This window comes from Callospermophilus lateralis, chromosome 13 (genome assembly GCF_048772815.1).
Source record: "Callospermophilus lateralis isolate mCalLat2 chromosome 13, mCalLat2.hap1, whole genome shotgun sequence".
NCBI classification, from domain to species: Eukaryota; Metazoa; Chordata; class Mammalia; order Rodentia; family Sciuridae; genus Callospermophilus; species Callospermophilus lateralis.
The window spans coordinates 20728090-20747744 of record NC_135317.1 but is presented as its reverse complement, the minus strand read 5'-3'; positions in this window follow the sequence as shown (position 1 = coordinate 20747744).

The following is a 19655-nucleotide window of genomic DNA, read 5'->3' as shown; positions in this document are numbered from 1 at the left end:
TGATGTGAGTCCCCACCACCCTGCAGACCCTCTGCTGCTCCCATTGAGAGACAGCAGGCCGGGGTCCATTTCTCCTCCTGCCTCTAGCGAATCTGGTGGTATTCCCAGATCCCACAGCCTCGGCTTTCACAGTCATCAAAAGGGAATCATTCACAGCTACTCAGTGCAAGGTGCTGGTGTTGGAGAGCTAAATGCAATCACCCATGAGTGAACACAGAAAAACCATGAGCCCCTCCTCTCTAAGCCACTCAAAAGGCTACTGTAGCTCTCCTATTCATTTACAGCACTTTTGTCACTGGGGAGGTACACATTAGTGGAATCTCTGAGTCATCCTCTTCCACACACCTGCTAAAGAAGAGTCTGTCCACCAGCTACCTTCCCAACTTCTTCTCCCACACACCTGCCACCCCAGAATGCTCTCTGAGCACAGGCTTGGAGAGAAACTGTGCTCTATATCTGAAACTCCTCCTTCCTCTGATCTCACAGCATCTGTCTTATGCTCCAGGGTCCTCATGTTCACTTCCTGCTGCACTACAGATTACCATGACTCCTGGGGCTTAAAACAAAGCCAATGGGTCAGCAATCAGTGCTCTAGGGCAGAAGCACCAGAGGCTCAACTGGGACCGCTGCTTAGGGAGTCATGAGGCAATACCAAACTGTCCACCGCATGGGGCTCTGGGAAAAATCCACCTTCCGGCTCACTGAGGCTGTGGGCCAGGGTGGTCAATTGTATGTGTCAACAAGGCTGGGCCACAGGGTGCCCAGATATCTGGTCCAAAAGACTTTTAAGTATTTCTGTGTAAGGATGTTTTTTTATGATGTTATCTTTAAAGTGGGAAAATTCTGAGTTAAGAAGTTGTCCTCCCTAATGTAGGTGGTCCTCATCCAACCTGTTGGAGGTTTTAAGAGAATAATAATAATAAAAAAGACCTTCCTCCAGCAAGAAAAAAATCTCCCCAGAAGATGACCTCAAACTTCATCTGCAACATCGGCTTTTTCTGATTCTAGGAAAGATGACCTCTGAACTGGAAGTGCCCTGTCACCTTTCCTGATCTCTGGCCTCCTTTCTTTCCTTCTGTATAGTGGGGATGTAGGTAGGTAGATAAGATAGATGATAGGTATGATGGACAGATGATAGAGATAGGCAATGAGTAAGATAGACAAATGATAGATGATCAATACTATTGACAAGTAATATATTAAATATTGATATGTAATAGAGATGATTGATATGAGATAGGAGATAGAGATTGATGAGAAATAAAGATATGAGAGATAGATGGGACCCTAGGTGCGAGGTCTTTCTCTCCGTGTCAACTGTGCCGACTGCTGGCCAGGGGGGCACTGTCTATTCTAGAGGCTGCTTTCATTCCTTGGCATGAGACCCTCCATCTTCAAAATCAGCAATGACACCTGAAGTCCTCTTTCCTCTTCAAATTGCTTTTATTTCCTTTCATGCCACCAAACAATAGAAAAATCTCTCGGACAAATTGGTCAGGCCAACTGCACAATCCCCCTTTTGTCCTCCACAACAAAATACTCACAGATGTGAAATCCCACCACATTTAATCCCCGAGATTAGAACAGGCACATGTGGGTTGACTTTAGAATTCCGCCATCGTTTTTTAACCCTGTTGGGAGGCCTAACTCCTCTCTGCTCCCTGGGGCTCCCTAGACTTTTGAAGGAGGCCCAGGTGTGGCTGTTCCTTGCCTCCTGCCCTTTCTCCTAGGGAAGGAATCCCCCAACAGATGGCCAGTCCCAGTGCCTCAGTGAACTTGCTTGCCAGGCCACCCGTGTCTCCACCCACAGCCTTCTCTGTGCCACATCCTCATGCTGGCTCTTGTCTCCCTGACTTGTGCTCTGTGTGCAAGCTTGGTGGATTGCAGCCCATTTGACACCTACCTCTTGCAGCTAAAGATGAGTCAGCTGTGCCTGGGGTGTGGGGAGAAGAGGCTGATTCAATGAGAAACAGGAGTTGCCATTAAGAGAAGGTAAGGGGACTGTGCACTGAAGCTGGAGTGTCCACTGTGGTGCAGAGGGCAGGCTCACAACACAGGCGCTGCACCAGCCTTGCTAGGGCCAGGAGCTCCCAGAAGCATGGTTGTTTGCAAGGACATCTTCAGGAGACTGAAGTCTAACTTTATGGGAGAGGGTAGGAATAAAGCCATCAAAAACACATAGGACCTCGTGAGTGCCTGTCTTGGGACACAGTGGTGACTCCTGGCCCTCTGGGGGTGTGGATGCCCTTCAAGGAGGTGCACAGGACTCGGTAGTGGTGGGCCCCGTTTCACATTCTCCAAGGTCTCGCCTGTGTCCCAAGACAGACAAGAACCACACCAAATGAGCTCAGGCTGAAAATGAGGTGTCTCTCCAGGACATGAGCCAGCAGTAAGAAATGTCACTCGACCTCTCCTGGGCGATTTTTTTCTTTTCATAATTTTGTCTGAGAGCCCCTCCTCCATACCTGACAATGGGACGTGGCTCTTGGCATCCTTCACATTGATATGAATATTCTGAGAAAATTCACCTGAATAGAGAGCTGAATCAACAATATTCTTAAACTTAACCTTTTGTGCAAGTCATAGGACCATTCTTCAGCTGCACCATGACACTTTAAATTTAAAAGGCATACTAAAGCATTAAAGTATATTCTTAAGGATCATTACTTGAGAAAGTGTGGATCTGTATGAAAAAAGCAACAGGACATTTTTTTTTCTGCAATTTCCATGTAAATTTGCATTAATCATGATTCTCTTGTTTGTTGTTACTAGTTAAATTAGTTGTTGATGGAGAGAAGTGAAAAATGGAAGATGTGTACCTGTGTGTGTTCCCGTGTCTCTGTGTGTGCATCTGTGACTCTGTGTGTTTGTGTGTTTCTATATTTAAGAATGCAGGTGACTACCAAAGAGAGAACTTTAATAAGCCTATATTCTTCCTGGAGTCTTTGTTCCCTGACATCTTATGGCCTCTTAGTGTAACCCACTTGATCACAATCTGGCTTGCCATGTGCTGTGTTTCCTTCCTCCTTAGTAAGTAATCCCCAGAGACCTCTTGAAGACAGGTCATGCTATTTTGGTACACACTGGTGAGGTAAAACCTGGTAAACTAGCAGTGTTGAATCCAGAATGCCCCTGTAAGATCATTTTTCCATCTTCTGGTAAGCTGACCTGTATGAGTTGCCCATTCTCTTGAATCTGTTCCCAAGATGGATGGATTTCCAAGGCTCTGAGCAAATGGCAGGCACTTGGGACCCAGGAAGGCCTTTATGTGCCCCAAATCCTATCACACACTGTTTGCTGGACACCTTGGAGCATCCTTGAATCTCACAGGAAGAAAACATGAACTTGAGGGCACACTTAGACATTTGCTCACTCTCAGGCAAGAACTGTTTGGGAAAGACTAATGTTTACGTAGAAGCTTGGCACCATCTAAAGCAGATGTTGGACTTGGGCTGACTGAAGAGCTTAGACTCAGTTTTGAAGGGCTCAGATATGAGAGGTAAATCCTCTCTTTAGGAGAGAAATTAAAATCTTCACCTTTGTCGGTTTTCAATTCTCTGCAAACCTGACCCTGACACATAGGATCCATCATTTCCAGCCCGCGGTGTTTCCAATTGCATTTTGAAACTATGGAATAAATTAAAGACTCCCAAAGAATGTTGAAAATTTTTCAATACCTTTTTAGTTGGTGGATCTGGTCAGCCCTGGAAAGGGATCAGTTACAGTATGGATTTTAGATGTCTTTCAATGACCCATGTGTCAAAGGCTTGGTCCTCAGCTTATGGGGTTTTGGGAATGTGGCAGAAGCTTTATGAGGTGGGGCCCTGGGGAAGTGAGTTATGTCCTTTTGGGTGTGCCTTTGAAGGGATATCTAAACTCTTCCTCTCTGTCTCCTTTTGCTTCCTAGCCACCATATGGATAGCGGCTTCTCCAATACCTGCTCCTTGCCATGATTTCTGCCTCCCCACAAGCCCAAAAGCAAGGAAGCCAACTGACTATGGACTGAAATCTCTGAAACTGTGAGCCAAAAAAACTTTTCTTCCTTTAAGTTGATTTTTCTTCGGCATGTTGTCACAGCAACAGAAAGCTGACTACTACAGCTCTTCTACAACATTATGAAGACAGCAAAGCCACAATATCTGGAAGAGTATGCAGCTGTCAAAGGGGAGTCTGACAAGCTTCCATCCATCAGAGTCTGATTTACCTGAAGACACATGTGTGCGTGACTAAAACAAAGATCTCTGAGAGGTAGCACTGGGCTCATCTTGCTCCACTCTGGACTACCCTTAGGTTTGGTTTGCTCACAGATTAGATCTGTTGGGGTTGCAGCCCACTTGAATGAAATTGGAAGTGAGTGGTCCCTAACACCGACTTTTTTCTACCACTACTGAATCATAGCCATCAATAATGTTTGAAGGACAAGAAGAGAGAAAGAAATACTGAATTACAAATTCTCAAGAGCTCTAAGTGTAGACTCAGACCTCATAGTGCCCAAGCCAGAGCTGTGTCATACTGTCTTAGGGCTTGGAATTATTCCTGGCACCTAATGAGGCCGGATAGTGCCAGGAAAAAAAAAAAAAGAAAAGAAAGAAAGTGGGTAAAACACACCTAGCCACCACTATAATACAAATCCTCAGGAGAACAGCCATAAATTCCACCCAAAGCCAAAGGAAACATTGTGGTTGATAGTACGTAACATAAATTATGTAAAACGCTTGCTGGCAATGCAAAAAGAACCTGCATTTTGGGTTTCTTCTTAAGCCACTTCAGAGAGCTCTGAGCAAGTTCCCTGGCGAGTCTCCCCTTGATGTTTAATCGACATTGGCCACTAGAGGGCAGAGCATGCCACCGGTTCTGGATGCCTCCAGCCTGCAGATTGAGCAGCAGCTATGCAGAGCCAGAAGAAAGGGGGCCTCCCAAGGGACTCCCATGAGACTACCCTGGGAGCTGTTATACCCAAGGAGGAGGGTCTGAGTTTTACTGTCCTGCAGGCTAACTAATGGGCCTTAAAGCTGGCAGAAGGCATGAGACACCTGGATCAGAGAACAACTTTATTACCCACAGAATTTGGAATCAACAGAGCATCCGTATTTGGGGGTACTAGTTTCTCAAGCTCCACATGATGACCCAAAGACTGGCTGGCACCCGTGTGTTGCAAGTTGTTACAGAAGGGAAGCGGTAACCCTGACCTTGGAGAACCTGTGTCTTTTATAGTAGGCAGGAGGCACTGCCTAGCCTCACTTCTAAGGCTGTTCCCAAACATCCTGGAAAAGATAATTCAGAACAAAGGTCAACGGAGCCCCTGGCCATAGATGAGCAAAATGGTAGACAGAGGCAGGACTGATTTCAGACAGCAGCTGTGTTAAGAAACAAAGACCTCAGGATAGTGAGCCAGGTGCTTTATAAAAGCAGCTAAAGGCTCAGACATCAGGAGCCAAAGGGGGGCCCAACGTGTAATTCATGCATTCATTCAGCAAATACTAATTAAGTACTCGATATGTACCAGGCACAGAGCACTGGTTATTCTCAGAATTCTCATTTCATGCCTTTGATTACTGCACTACAGTTATCTTGTATAGTTCCTCCAATGCTCCAAAGATATTGTTTTAATGCCATAGGTCTCTTTGAAAAGTCTAAGCAGCTCATCTAGAATACTATTTTTTAAATGATTAAAACAAGTTCAGTGGCAGAACTCTTGCCTAGCAAGCACTACCTACCCACACCTTTTGAGGCTGTTCACTGCCCAAACATCCTGGAAAAGATAGTCCAGAACAAAGGCCAACAGAGTCCCTACCGTGAGGAACTGGGTTCAATCCTTAGCATCACACAAAGATAAGCAAATAAAATAAAGGCATTCTGTCCCTCCACAACTACAAAACAAACAAAAAAAATTAAAAACACTAGGAAACCAAAACACCAAAATTAAACAAAATACACAAGAAAATGAAAAAAGAAAATACCTAAAACAATAAAGGAACTATTGTTACAATCATTGAAAACCAGTTGTTAAATATTTTTAAAAATACAAAACAGGTCTATAAAATTAAAAACATGCTTAGGACTAATGCATATGCTTCTCTGAGCATTAAATAACATGAGCTAGCACTGAGTCTGATAAATACTATACTTTCAATGTAGTGATGAACCTAAGCAGTAGTTAAAAGTCTGTGAAGCTGTTTGACTTCTTGGCTCTCCACTCGAACTCCACATTCTGGAACAATGCCACTGTTTTAGACAAATTATCCCACTTTGGCTTAAGAAAGGAAGAACAGTGTGCATGTAGAATCCAGGACCAAGGCAGAGCTCAGCTGTGACAGTGTGGCACAGTGACAAAGGCACATGCTGGAGGTGGCATTAAGAGACCCCCCCCCCTGCAGAATACTTAAGCTCAGGCTCCAAGGACACGCAAGGGGGTAATAGGCAAAGCAGGTATAATGGGTAGGCACAACCCCAAAAGCAAAAATCACACCACTTTAGCCCTTGGGACACAACAACCTGCTCCAAGTTTCTGGGTAGAAACTGGAGGCTGAAAATGTGGTTCTTATGTTCATAGACCAATGCAATTATGGGGAAAACAGTGCATCAGCCTGAAAGGTGACTTTACAAATGGACCCGTCCCCTGAAGGAAACAGAATTGTGTGATACACACCTGACCAGGTGTGCTTTGTCTTCATGGACATTCTTAGTGCTCCAGGCTGATTCCCTGGCAAAGCACTTACATTCTATTTCCAAGTTTACTGGACATTGTCCATGTTACTTCAGAAAAGTCTAATATGATAATAGTAGCTATCATTTATCCAGCATTCATTATATGTCTTGCACTTAGCTACATACTTCCATTTAATTTCACAATAATTAAAGATATAATTTTTTTGCAAATGATGAAACAGATTTAAAAAGGGGAAAATACATGCTCAAAGTCCCAGGGCTAATAATCTGTTGATCCAAGCCCAGGTCTGTCCCCTCTGGCTCTTGGATATATCACCCCCCTGTCCCAAACAATATCATTGGTTCAAACACAGGTTGTGCCTGATATAACCAGCCCATAAACAAGAATCTCAAAAAATGTATGATGGGAAGGGCAATTTAGGGGGCCTATATAAACAGTTCTGCAAATACTTGAAGAGATAATACTCATTAGTGACATTATGTCACAAACAAGCAGTTAGAGATTTATAATTTTTTTTTACTTGATTGAAGAAAGCCGTCTCAAGTTTAATCCATGTACCATATAAATTTCTCTTTAGGTCGGTATATCTGCATGAGGGTGGTACAGGCCATCCAAAGCATGTTTTCATAAATGCAAACATAGAATATATTTGTGGGGTTGGAGTTGTATATCCTTCTTCATAAGCAAAATTTAGAATATTTTTTTTCTCTTTAGTGCTTGAAACAAGCTTGAAATGCAAGTTAATGGGAATGAAAGTATCTCTGTGTCAGGTTATTAAAGGCAATCTTCTTTAATTATCATAATCAGAGGAAAATAATATACTTCGGAAGCCAAAAAAATAGGCATATCTTAGATCAAAGTTTTTTCCTAGTGATTGTGTTTGATTATCTTTTAAAAACATGCATCATAGGAGTTTCTAGAATGTAATCATTTGATTTGGGCTTTATTTACTTTGCATGCTACTAATTCTGACTTTGAAAGAGGATGACAATTGGTGTGTCTTCTTACAACATTTATAATGTTTGGTAATCTAGAGGGGAAAACTGTATATTTTTGAGATTATTTAATGAATTCAATTATTTCTAGAGGTAATTGCTTTTAAAAAATATGAACACTGAGAGCAAAGCATGCTACTGACTGGTTGCCCTTGTTTCTGGTATGTTCCCAGACCATCTGACAGAATAAAATGAAAAGTCCTAGGTGTCTGCTTAGACACCTTAGACACATTGGTTGTATGTATATATTTTGTGGAACAGTAAAAGCTCACAAAGACTTTGCATATCATATATTGGAGATGTGCTAAGTGACAGTTTGGTATAGGTGGTTCAGAGCAGATGCCTGTTAAAACATGCTCACCAGTGGTTGGCATGAGCCCAGCCTGTGATCACCTAGTAGTTGATGCTACTGCTGCTAACAGAGCACCCACATTTACACATGTCCACTTCTCAGGACAACCATCTCTCATCTACAAGAGCACGGAGCTTGAAAGAAGACAAGATGGAGGAGTTGAGACATATTTGTGGTCCCTGGCGGGGGGTTCGGGAGAATTGGGGTCTGAAGAATAGTCGATAGGCTGGTATAAGAGGTTTTATGTTTGGGACCGGGGATTGCCTAGAAGACAAACTAATGAACTAGTAAGTTCAGCAAGGTTGTTCCACGACCTGCAATGATTTGCTTGATTTTAAGCCAGGAAAACAGGGGGCTGCCCTAACAAAATATCATAGGCCAGGTGGTAAGCAAAAACTGTCCTCTCACCGTTCTGGAGGCCAGAGCCCATGGTCAAGGTGTCTGTGGGTTGGTTTCTGGTGCACACTCTCTTCCTGGGTTGCAGATGGCCACCTTCTCACAGTATGTTCATATGGCATGAAGATCCTTCTCTTCCTATTAGGTCAGCAGCCCTATCAAGTTAGGACCCCACTCTCCTGAACTCATGTCAGTTTAGTCTTCTCTTTTAAAACTCCATCTCCAGCCAGGGGTAGTGGCAAACGCCTGTAATCCCAGAAGCTCAGAAGGCTGAGGCAGGAGGATCTCAAGTTCAAAGATAGCCTCAGCAAAAGCCAGGCACTAAGCAACTCAGTGAAACCCTGTCTTTAAATAAAATCCAAAATAGGGGCTGGGAATGTGCCTCAGGAGTTGAGTGCCCCTGAGTTCAATCCCTGGTATCCAAAACAAACAAACAAACAAACAAACAAAAAAACCTCCATCTCCAAATACAGACACGTTGATGTTGGGGCATCAGCATATGATTCTGGAGGGCCACAATCAAATCCATGACTGGGAGCCAGGAGTTACAGCCACTCACACACCAAATGCATTGCTCTCCAACTCTCTTCTTACTCCCCAGGCTTAGGGAGTAGGGAGATGAACTTAGGACACCTTCCATCCCTCCTAACACCTTGAATCTCATAGAAAACCAATCCATAAAACATTGTTCATTCTAAATGATAGCTTTTTTTTTTAAGTGAGGGGATGATTGGCCCTTTCTACATCTAAATATGTGAAGTAAACACATCTAAATATGTGAAGAGCTCAGACAGAACAGACGGGAGTCTCAGCATCTTGTGCATCTGTGCCCTGAATTGTCACTCAGTCTTCAACCAGCTCATCAGAGTTGGGAAGCAGCTTCAGAAAGATGATAAATAGTCTCGCCTTTGACACTAAATTTTAGGGAGAAAATCTGTCAAATGCTGCTCTATAGCAGCAGAACCTGTAAAGTGCAGAGGTTGTTCACATACTAATCTTGTACACAGAGACTACTTAATTATTAATAATGTAAATTAAAGACAGGAGACCCTAAAGATAAATAACTAGGAAAATTATGCAGTCACAGACTGTTGACGTTGGAGGGACTCAATACAACCTTCATGAAGCAGGTGCCCTGAGGAAAAAAGTTAGCTTATCCATGGCACCCACTTCATTAGTGTGGGCAAGGACCACTCTCCAAGCCGTGGACTCCTTCCAGTCAAGTAGGAGACCAGGGTGAGCTTCAGAAAAATCCATGGAACTTCTGCTCCTTGCATCTCAGGGAACAGCAAACCAGCAGGGACCCAAAGTAAAGTGATCAAGAAGAAGCAGACTTGCAGAGACCAGGGACTAGGGTTAGGACATACCAGCCTGAAAGAATGGAATGATGGGAAAGCATTTGAATGAACACCTTGAATGGATCAGAGCGTAAACTTGGTGAAACAGGGAGTTTTAGATTTAAATACTGGTTGGGAGAATACATTTCAATGCCATAGAAAAATGGCAACATTCATTATTCCAGACATAATGCAAGCTAAAAATACAGATGTTTTTAAAGCATGTTTGTGTATAATAATGAAAGATTACTCCATAACAGGTTGTTATGATGATGTATAGGATTTGGAGAATGGAGCAGAAAGCAACCATAATGTACAGTGGGCTAGACTGTCGCTTGATTTGTTGCCCCTTTAGGATCACAGCAGAGAACAAGCCAGTTAAATCGCAGCGTTGTATCTAATAACACAGTAAGAGGTGGGCAAATAGTAGCACGTAAAATGCATAATCACCCATGCAGGACACATATAAAGAATGGCTTCCAAATCTGACCTGATGCACATGACAGATGTGGACTTATGACTGATTTGGAATTTATTGAACACTTCTTCCATAGTATTTTTTTTTCCCTTCTTCCTCATTTAGCCTCTCTCAGTATCTTCATTCATTTTTGCCTTGGAAATTTCCATCTTCTTTCAAAGATGTTCTAATATTTCCTTTTCCATTTTTATAATATTTTAATAGAACATGAACACAGACTTGAAGGCAAGCCATTTGACCTTCTTCTTGGAAAAATATGGACCTATCACACTTATAATCCCAGTGACTCAGGAGGCTGAGGCAGGAGGACTCCAAGTTCAAAGTCAGCCTGATTTTTTTTTTTTTTTTTGTACCTGGGATTGAATGGAGGGGCACATCCTCACGCCCCCCCCCCACCTTTTTTTAAATTTTGCAACAAGGTCTTGCTAAATTGCTTAAGGCTTTGCTAAGTTGCTGAGGCTGGCTTTGAACTTGGAGTCCTCCTGCCTCAGCCTCCTGAGTCACTGGGATTATAAGTGTGAGCCACCATGCCTGGCTACAGTTAATTTTAAAACATTTCAAGTCCACTGAAGTTTGGCCAGTTCTTGAGATTTCCACTTTGAAATAAATTTCCATACCCCACAAAAATCTTGTGAAAATTTTTTTCTAAGTTTTTTTGAGGACTAAGAGTTGGATGCAAGAAACTGATTTCCACCCAGTAATATACCCTCAGTCCCAACACTGTCTGGGAGGTGGAAGAGCCAGGTCACTGCTAAGAATCACATCTGTGAGCCATAATAAATATGGAAACATTGACTGTGTTCGCTGGAGCATATGGCAAGCTGCTCACAGCCCTTGCAACATGTTGGCTGACATTGCTGTCCCAGGAAAGTAGGTGTTCTGTTTCTTACCCCAAATCTCATGGCTACAGAAGCAAGTCTTCTATTTATGCCCTTATAATATACTTAAGTTGGGAGGGAAAAAAAAATCACTGGAGAGAAATTGTCATTAACTAGCTGGGATTTTGAAAGTGGCTGTCCTGAGAAGTCTTGACCATGAATAATATCCTAATCTAATTTACTTGCCAGGATCCTGATAAAGATTAGGACTCTGTATTTTTTTAAAGACCAGAGCTTCATTTAATAATACATTTGTTTTTAATAAAACTCAGTAAAATATAACTATCTCAGCATCTCCCTAAGATGTTACTTCATAATTTGCTACATTTGGTTTCTTCGTGTTCTTTTTATGGACTGGATGGATAGGGGGGAAATCATTTAAAAGCAGAGAGAAAATCAGACATCCAATTATCTCCTTCCTGGAGGATTTGTCTGTCTGTCCCATTCCTCACTCTGTGTCCTTGTCCTTGAGCACTGCTCTGGGATTCAGGCCGGACCTTGGTCGTGACATGAGTGGCTGTATCTTCTCAAGGTTTTCACTGTGGTCAGAGATTCCCCATCCTCTATTGCTAGTACCCAAAAGAAAATTCCCATTATCACATATAACTTGGAACCCAGAAAAAAATGAAGAATTTTTAGAAAAGGAGAAATCTAGGAGTTATTCAGTTTTTAATAATTTTGTTTTGCAAAGTTTTTAGTGGCCATTCTAGGAAGTGGACTCTACCAGATGACAGGGAAAAAAAAAAAAAAAACACTTAAGAGAAGGAAATAAGGCATCTTGGGCAAGTAGAGTGTGGCTACCCGGGGAGTCAGTGCCCCTCAACGGATCCTGCATCCTCCTGTCTCTGTGATTGTCTCCAAGTACTGAGGCGATCACTCCAGCTGCTTACTTGGGATCCTTCAAAAATAAAGCATCATTGCATTTCAGATTTTGTGTCAAATATTTTCAAAACTAATGAATAGGTGACTGTGCTAAAATATCAGATATTTAGTTCACACATAATAGCTGGAAAAGAATGACGTGAGGAGTAGTGTGTCTAGGGTGCTTAAAAATTAGGGTATAGTATTTGTATATTTATATAAATATATACTATATATTTATATAGTATTTATATAGTATATATATCCCTGTATAGTCGCATCTCTGACTTTCTCTGAGAGGCTGCTGGGTTCCTTCCAGGGAGCAGTGTAGACTGTGCCTCCTCTGGAAGTGTGTCTGGTGTATTCTGCACTGAATTACACTCATCCACACAACCAGTAGTTTCTTCTCATTTGCACCTTCTGCAGAAGCTTGCGCTTGGAGCTCTCTGTGCTTGGGTCCCAGCCTCCTGTCGTTCCTACAGCACTTTACATATCCTCTGAAGTAGCGGCAGAATTTCCAAACTATTTTCCCTTTTGTAAGCACCTTTTCCTCTTCTGCTAGCTCCTAAGATACTTCAGAGAAGGAAATTAGTAGCTAATTCTCAGATCCTAGTGCGTGGGCTGTTCCTACTCTGTGCCCTAAGTAAATATTCCCTGAAAGAATGAATAAATAAATTCAATGTAAATGATTTATTGTGTTTCAAAAATATACCAATATACCTGCCATGGGCGTGTTATTTAAGTTTTAGAGTCAAGAACTTTTATTAAGACAGTTTACATTTTCCTACTTGCTGCAAAATGTGATTTAATTCATCAGACTTAAACTTGACATCTATGCACCTGCCCTTAAGGACTCATCACCCCACAAGGTGTCTGTTTGGCTTCCTTGCTTATTTATTTATTTGAATGTCTTTATGAAGCTGTGTCTCCCTTATGGCCCCTGCCCTCCTCCTCCCTCCCCTAGTCTGTGACCACTGACGGGCACCAGCTGTGACTTGGAAGTCATGTTGGGAAAACTAAACAAACTCACTCACACTGAGCTGTTGACTGCTGGCCTTGACCTTCACAACTGAGTGATGCAAATATTCTCAACATAGTCACAGGCTTCAGTTGACCATTGCCATTACCAGAAATGTCTGCAGCCTGCAATCCCACCCTCTCTCTGAATTCAGGTTTCAAATGCAATCACTTAGCACAAGCCCTTCAGAAAGGAAGTCCCACTTGATGACGTGAAGGGAACTGTAGGGTAATAACAAAACCAAGATTCCCAAATCACAGCTCCTCCACACAAACAGCTTCTCCAGTCCAACCTAGCATGGTTGAGCACACCCATGCTTCATGGATCAGAGGACAACTCATCCTCATTTAGCTTCCCCTGTGCCTAAGTGCTGGGTTGAAACTGGAATTCCACAGCCTAAGGGCCCATCCTAATGTTTTCATCTTAATCGATTCACACACATCGTTTCCATGATTAGAATTCTTTGAACCATTTCTTTCATTCTTCATCAAATATATGCCAAAATTGTCTGTTATGTGCTCAGTACTATAAGAAGCAGACAAGATGCTACTTTTAGTCAGCTTTTTTGCTGCTGTAACTAAAAGACCTGACCAGAACAATTTTAGAAGGGGAAAAGTTACTTAGGGGCTCACAATTTCAGAGGTCTCGGTCCATAGAAGGCCAGCTCCATTCCTTGGGGCTTCCAGTAAGGCTGAATATCACGATGGGAGAGTATGGTGGAGGGAAGCAGCTCACATGATAATCAGCAGGCAGAGAGAGAGCCGCCACTCACCAGATGTAAAATGTATGCCCCAAAGGCATGCCCCCAACGCCCTACCTCCACCAGCCACACCCTACCTGCCTCCTGCTCCCACTCATTAATCCCATCATGGGATCAATTCACTGATTGAGTAATTCACTGATTCTCATAACCCAGTCATTTCACCTCTAAGCTTTCCTCCCTCGTCTCACACATGAGATTTGGGGGGACACCTCACATCTATAACAATAGTTTTCCCCAAAATTTCTGGGAAATTTCAATCTAATGAGAGAAAGCTCACAAGAAACTGGTACCTCCGGCAGACAGTGGCTGAGTGCTGACAAGGACTCTCCTCCCTGGTCAGGACCATCTGTGCTGAACAGAGCCAGCAGAGCCAGCTGTAGCTCAGGCCCTACCATGATCCAGGCCATTCTGACTCCCATGGAAAGGCGGGTTTTATGCCTTAGCAATCCAGATGGGGGCCCCTGCCCAGCCAACTATCTGGGGACCCCTTCCTCCAAAAAATTAAAACTCTAATGGCTGATGAGGGATGTCTTATTCACACTTGAACGTGCAGCCCCTGATTGACTCTGACACACAGTACATACTCAGGGGATTTGGGTGGCATGGTGGCAAGGGGTTTTGTTCTATTATGTTTTTGTTTTCCAGATTTGAAAGCATCACTTAATGATCAAATGGGACAGGACACCAAGCAAAGGCCTCATTGGTGGGATGACAATCTTGAGGCCAGTTGTGAATCTCCAGTGCTGGGCCCCAACTACTGGGACCGTCCCTCCTGGAGGACTGGTGTTTCCAGTTGGCCATTACACAGTGGTAGTACAGGCAAGAGATGAGCTACAAAAGGCACCGGGCCAGACTTTCCATCTGCTAGGAACAGATCTCAAGGCTCCACAAGAACTAAACAGGGTGCAGAAGAGCCAAAGGGACTCCAGCCTTCTCCCCACCACCACATGTCCACCTTTGCCCAGGCAGTCTCTCTACTGCTTTGTCACAGAGGAATCCATGCCCACAAGTGACTTAGTTTGCTCAAACTATCCTAGCAAAGCACCACCATGCAGGGAGCTTTAAACAACAGAAACTATCCTTCAGTTCCAGGGGGCTGGGAGTCCCAGAACTGGGCATCAGCAGGACAAGTTTACCCTGCGGCCAATCTCCTTGGCTTGTCAATAGCCATCGTCTCACTGAGTCCTCATATGGTCATTATTGTGTGTGTTCAAGTCCTAGACCCGTCTTCTGATAAGAAGGCCAGAAAACTTGAATTAGAGCCCATTCTAATGTCTTCATCTTAATCACCTCACTTAAAAATACTACCTCCAACCCCAGACCCATTCTGAGCTCCTAAGTGTTAGAATTTCAACATATAACTTGTGTGGAGACACGGTATAACTCATAACATGACTTTTCTGTTCCCCTTTGGTCTGGAATAAATGTTTATGTTCCTCCCTCCTAATTTCACATGTCAAAACCCTAATGTGATGATATTTGGAGGTTGGGACCTTCAGGAGACCATTAGGGTTAGATGAGGTCATGGGGCGAGGCCTTCATGAAGGGATTAGTGTTCTGATGAAGGAGGAAGAGCTCTGTGTGCAGCATGTGAGGTCAAGGACACAGCAACAGGGCAGCCCTCTACAAACCAGGAAGCAGCCCTCAGCAGGAACTAAATCTGCTGTGGCCTTGATTTTGGGCTTCCCAGCTTCCAGAACTGAGAGAAATTCATGTCTGATGTTTAAGTTACCAGTTTCTGGTGTTTTGTAATTGCAGCCCAAGCTGATTGAGACAACCATTCTTCCTAAGGAATATTTTTCACAGATAAAATGGACACTTCTTGAAGCCCAGCCTGGCCCTAAACATGTTTTGTCTGAAAATTTATTAATCCATTCCCAAATAATAGAGAATAGACTGTACTTTAGGTTGTACTTAAATGCCAAAGAATAAACAAAAGGAAAGACAATGTTCAAAAGGAAAGTCAAAATCATACTGATAACTCACATGTGTCCAATTGACTGGATTTTCACATATTCAGATAAATGTTTTACTGTATAAGCTCACAATGGAAACTGTCTTACTACAGATATTTCGAGAGTTGTATAAAACTGAAGACAATTTTATGAGGCCTCTTTAACAACACTGGATTTAGACTCTGTCTCACAATTAGGCAATTTAACACCCAAGTGCTGAGGCATAGTGTGAACGGCCTCCATCAAAACGACTTGAAAGTGAGCTAATTCTCAAAACTATTTTACTGCCTATTTTTTGCCAGTGACAACAAAGCCCAGATCTTTGTCCCTAGTAACCTTGTTAGTCACTATGACTTAACGCAAAGAAATCCTCAAACAGAAGAATACCACTTAAATTAACGCATCTTTTAGAAGATCACAACAAAAATTCCAAACCACAGTTGCTCTGAGACTTAATGGAGTATCTCTTCCAGAACTTTCTGAAGTAAGGAGGCGATTAGCGTCTAACCCTCCCTGGCAGGAGGAAAGCACCCTGGTTTTCCCTCTGGGTTAAAACAGAGATCTGAGAAATTCCCAGGGTTTCCCTAGAGGGCCTAGCAGTCAGCTGGACCTCTGCTGCCACCCAGTGTCTCATGAAAGGAAGGTCCCAGAGGTATCTACTGCTAAAGACAAAGAATTACTAGGCTACTGCTAGTGAAGGAGCTGGGGCATCCCTAGGGTTCAGAGGATGAAAGCAAATGACTTCACCTGTGAGTTTCCCTTCTCCCAACTCTTCTCCTCCTCGGTCAAATCCATAGGGAATGGACAGAAAGAGTACGCATTATCCCTTTGTTCTTCACTGTATGCCCCTTTCCTGCCCATGGACATCTCTGTGTGACCTTCTAGCCTGATAACACATCAAAGGGTGCTCTCATCGGGGGCCCACAGCTGGTGTCTATATGCAGTTCCCAGCAGAGTTAGGATGGATACAAAGCACCAGTGGCCTAAGAGAGTACGAAGGTTCCCAGTGGTGGACTGCTGGCGTAACTGGACAAAAGTGTCCTGACGTTGGCTGGGATGGTCTTTGGGAGACCACCAGAAAGTGGGAGAATGTCACAGAGACCATACTGAGTTTGGAATCCTGTGCTCCTGTTTCACTAAACTGAAGAAATGAAAGAGGAACTTGAAACAGAACCAAGAGCAATAGTTACACCTTCTTTAGACGTCACCCGCTGGAATTTGAAACTCAGTCCGACCGAAGGGCAAACAATCTCGGAAGAAATTCAAGGTCCATCTCTGGAGGGAATAAAAGTTCAAGGGGAGGAGATCAGAGCTGAGCTCTCCCCCTGCCTTTCCCAGGCAAGGCCACTCCAGCAGGCTTTCGACACAGGACACCAGGCTGGCCTCTTCCCCAGAGTGGGGGACCCTCGGGGTGATGTACTGGGGATGAGAGCCATCACAAAGCCTGGCTGGTGGGAATGCCATCCATACACTTAAAAAGTGTGACCTTAAGACATAAAATATCAATACCAGGAAACCTTACTACCCCGTATTTATGTGTTCAACTTATAATCTGGTTTTGGATAAATTGGCATCAAAGAAACAATAAACCCATAAATTTAGCAAATTGATTTTTGGCTAGCTGGGCATTCTAAAAAGCAGTCATTCTGTGAATGGATTTATTTAGCAGTTGGCCTGCTTCTGGATTTGTTACCTAGGCGGTGATCAGATCAGCCATGTCCATGTCTCAGTAACAACTAAAATAATCAGTTCAAAGCGACAAGTGCCAGGAGCAACAGAGAAGGCTAGTACAGACCAGAAACCTTCATGCAGGGGAATGGGGCCACTCACAGTCAGGAAGGTGTGAGCAGGGAAGGGAAGGAGGTGCTTCCTCGGTAACAAAGGAGCCCTCGGGGCGGCTGCTGACTTTACCCAGGACAGAAGGGAAAAGAGGTTCCTCGGGAAACCACCATGAATCAGGATAATATGCCTAGTAACAAGCATTTATATCATAGTTACTCTGCGATATACTTGATATGTATTTACTCCTGAATCGTCATAGCAATGCAGAGTTGGAAACTCTTATCATCACCCTGGGTTTGTAGAAGGATACTGAATAACAAAGGGTAAAGTGACTTGCTAAGGTCCTGTAGCCCCAACTGGTAGAACTAGGTTCAGGTAATCCATGACAAATCGCCACCTCTCTGTCTGCCTCACTAATCAAGCTCTGACCTGAAAGTCCAGAGCCTCCTTCGAAAGATGGAAGCAAGGCAGGTGCTTCCTGGGCCATAGACCCTACACAATCCTTCAGTGAGTGAAGAAAGATTGCTTCCCAGTCCAATCGGGGTTCCTCCAAAGCCCATGTGGAAACACAATGTGTGGAATGCTGGGCCACCTCTGGATTTAGAAGGCGGGTTCTCTCCTGCAAAATATTATTTTTTAAATTTAATCTGTATTGAACATGACAATTATTATTTTTTGGTGGGACCTGGGGGCCTGCAACAAGCTCAAACCCTGGGTATGATCTGCTTGCTCCTCTTTCCCAAGCAAGGGTCTGTGCACCCAGAAAGGCCCCATCTCCACCAGCTCGACTTACCAGGGCCTCTAGAAGAAAGAAACAGGGAGGATCCATACCCCAAAGAGGAAAAGTCTCTGGGTAGATCATTGACAGTTTGACATTTCTCCTTAGGGATTAATTATATTGGTCCAAGAAGATTTGTAACAAGATGTAAATTTCTAACATGAAGTGTTCCCTACCCCCAAGAAGGGCCTATCTGTCCAGATTGGCACCTGGGTCTCTGGCAGAAAATCCAGAAGCAAGGAAAGATGAAGAGGACATAAAAGGAACGTGTGGTGGGCGTGGGGAGGATGGAGTTGATTCGTTTTGCTTGTATTTTTGTTTTTGCTTTGAGAAAAGAGGCCCATGAGCAACTTCATTGTGTGTGGGCATTGGATGGCAGGGTTCTGGAAAGGGGGGGCATTAGATAAATATTGCCAGAGACTGTTGATGGTTTGAATAGAGATTTAGAAACCAAGATAGAGTTTGAATTAATTTTCTAATTATCATGACTGGATGGAATTCATTTGGTTGAGCATAATTCCACTGTAGTACTCAAAAAAGGGATTGTGGCTTCAAATTTTTTTGAATCTTTGTGTTTTTCAAAGGAAAAAAAATGACCTAATGGAAGTCAGTCATAATTTGATATCCATAGGGGTTGCAAGACAGATCCCAAAGACACCAAAATCCACAGATGTCAAGTCTCCCATATAAAATGGCACAGTATTGGCATATGACCTACACAAATTCTTCTGCATACTTTAGATCATATCTAAATGACTTACAATACCTAATACAATATAAGTGATATGTAAATAGGTGTTATACTGAATTGTTTAAGCACTAATGACAAAGGGGGAAAACTGTAATGTTCAGTACAGATTAAATTTTAAAAATAATATTTTTGATCCAAGGTTGATTGAATCCATGATGCAGACCCAGCTGGCACACAGGGCTGACTGAGTGCCCAGATCTCCTGGCTCAGCCAGGCACCTCTCAGTAGCTGGTGTTAAATACAGATGTTCTCCTGGAGAGAATCCATGCAACACTAGCCATTAAATATGGCCCTGCATCCTCTTCCATTTCCTCTGCCCCAGTTAGTAGTAAGTTATTACAGTTACCAGAGGTCTTTAGCCAGGCTCCTTGAACCTAAGAGAATTGTAACAGTTTATTACATGACAGGATCTCAAAGTACAGGCTGCAAAACAAGTAGAGTTTGGTCCAGCTGGTCAGAACATGCTACCCAACCTTCTGTCTGAACACATTGGTCATCCATCTTTGAACATTTTAGCCACAGTCTTATACTTTTTTTTTTTTTTTTTTTTGGTACCAGGGATTGAACCCAGGGGCACTTAACTACTGAGCCATATACCCAGTTCCTTTTCATTTGTTTATTTTTTTTTAATTTTGAGACAG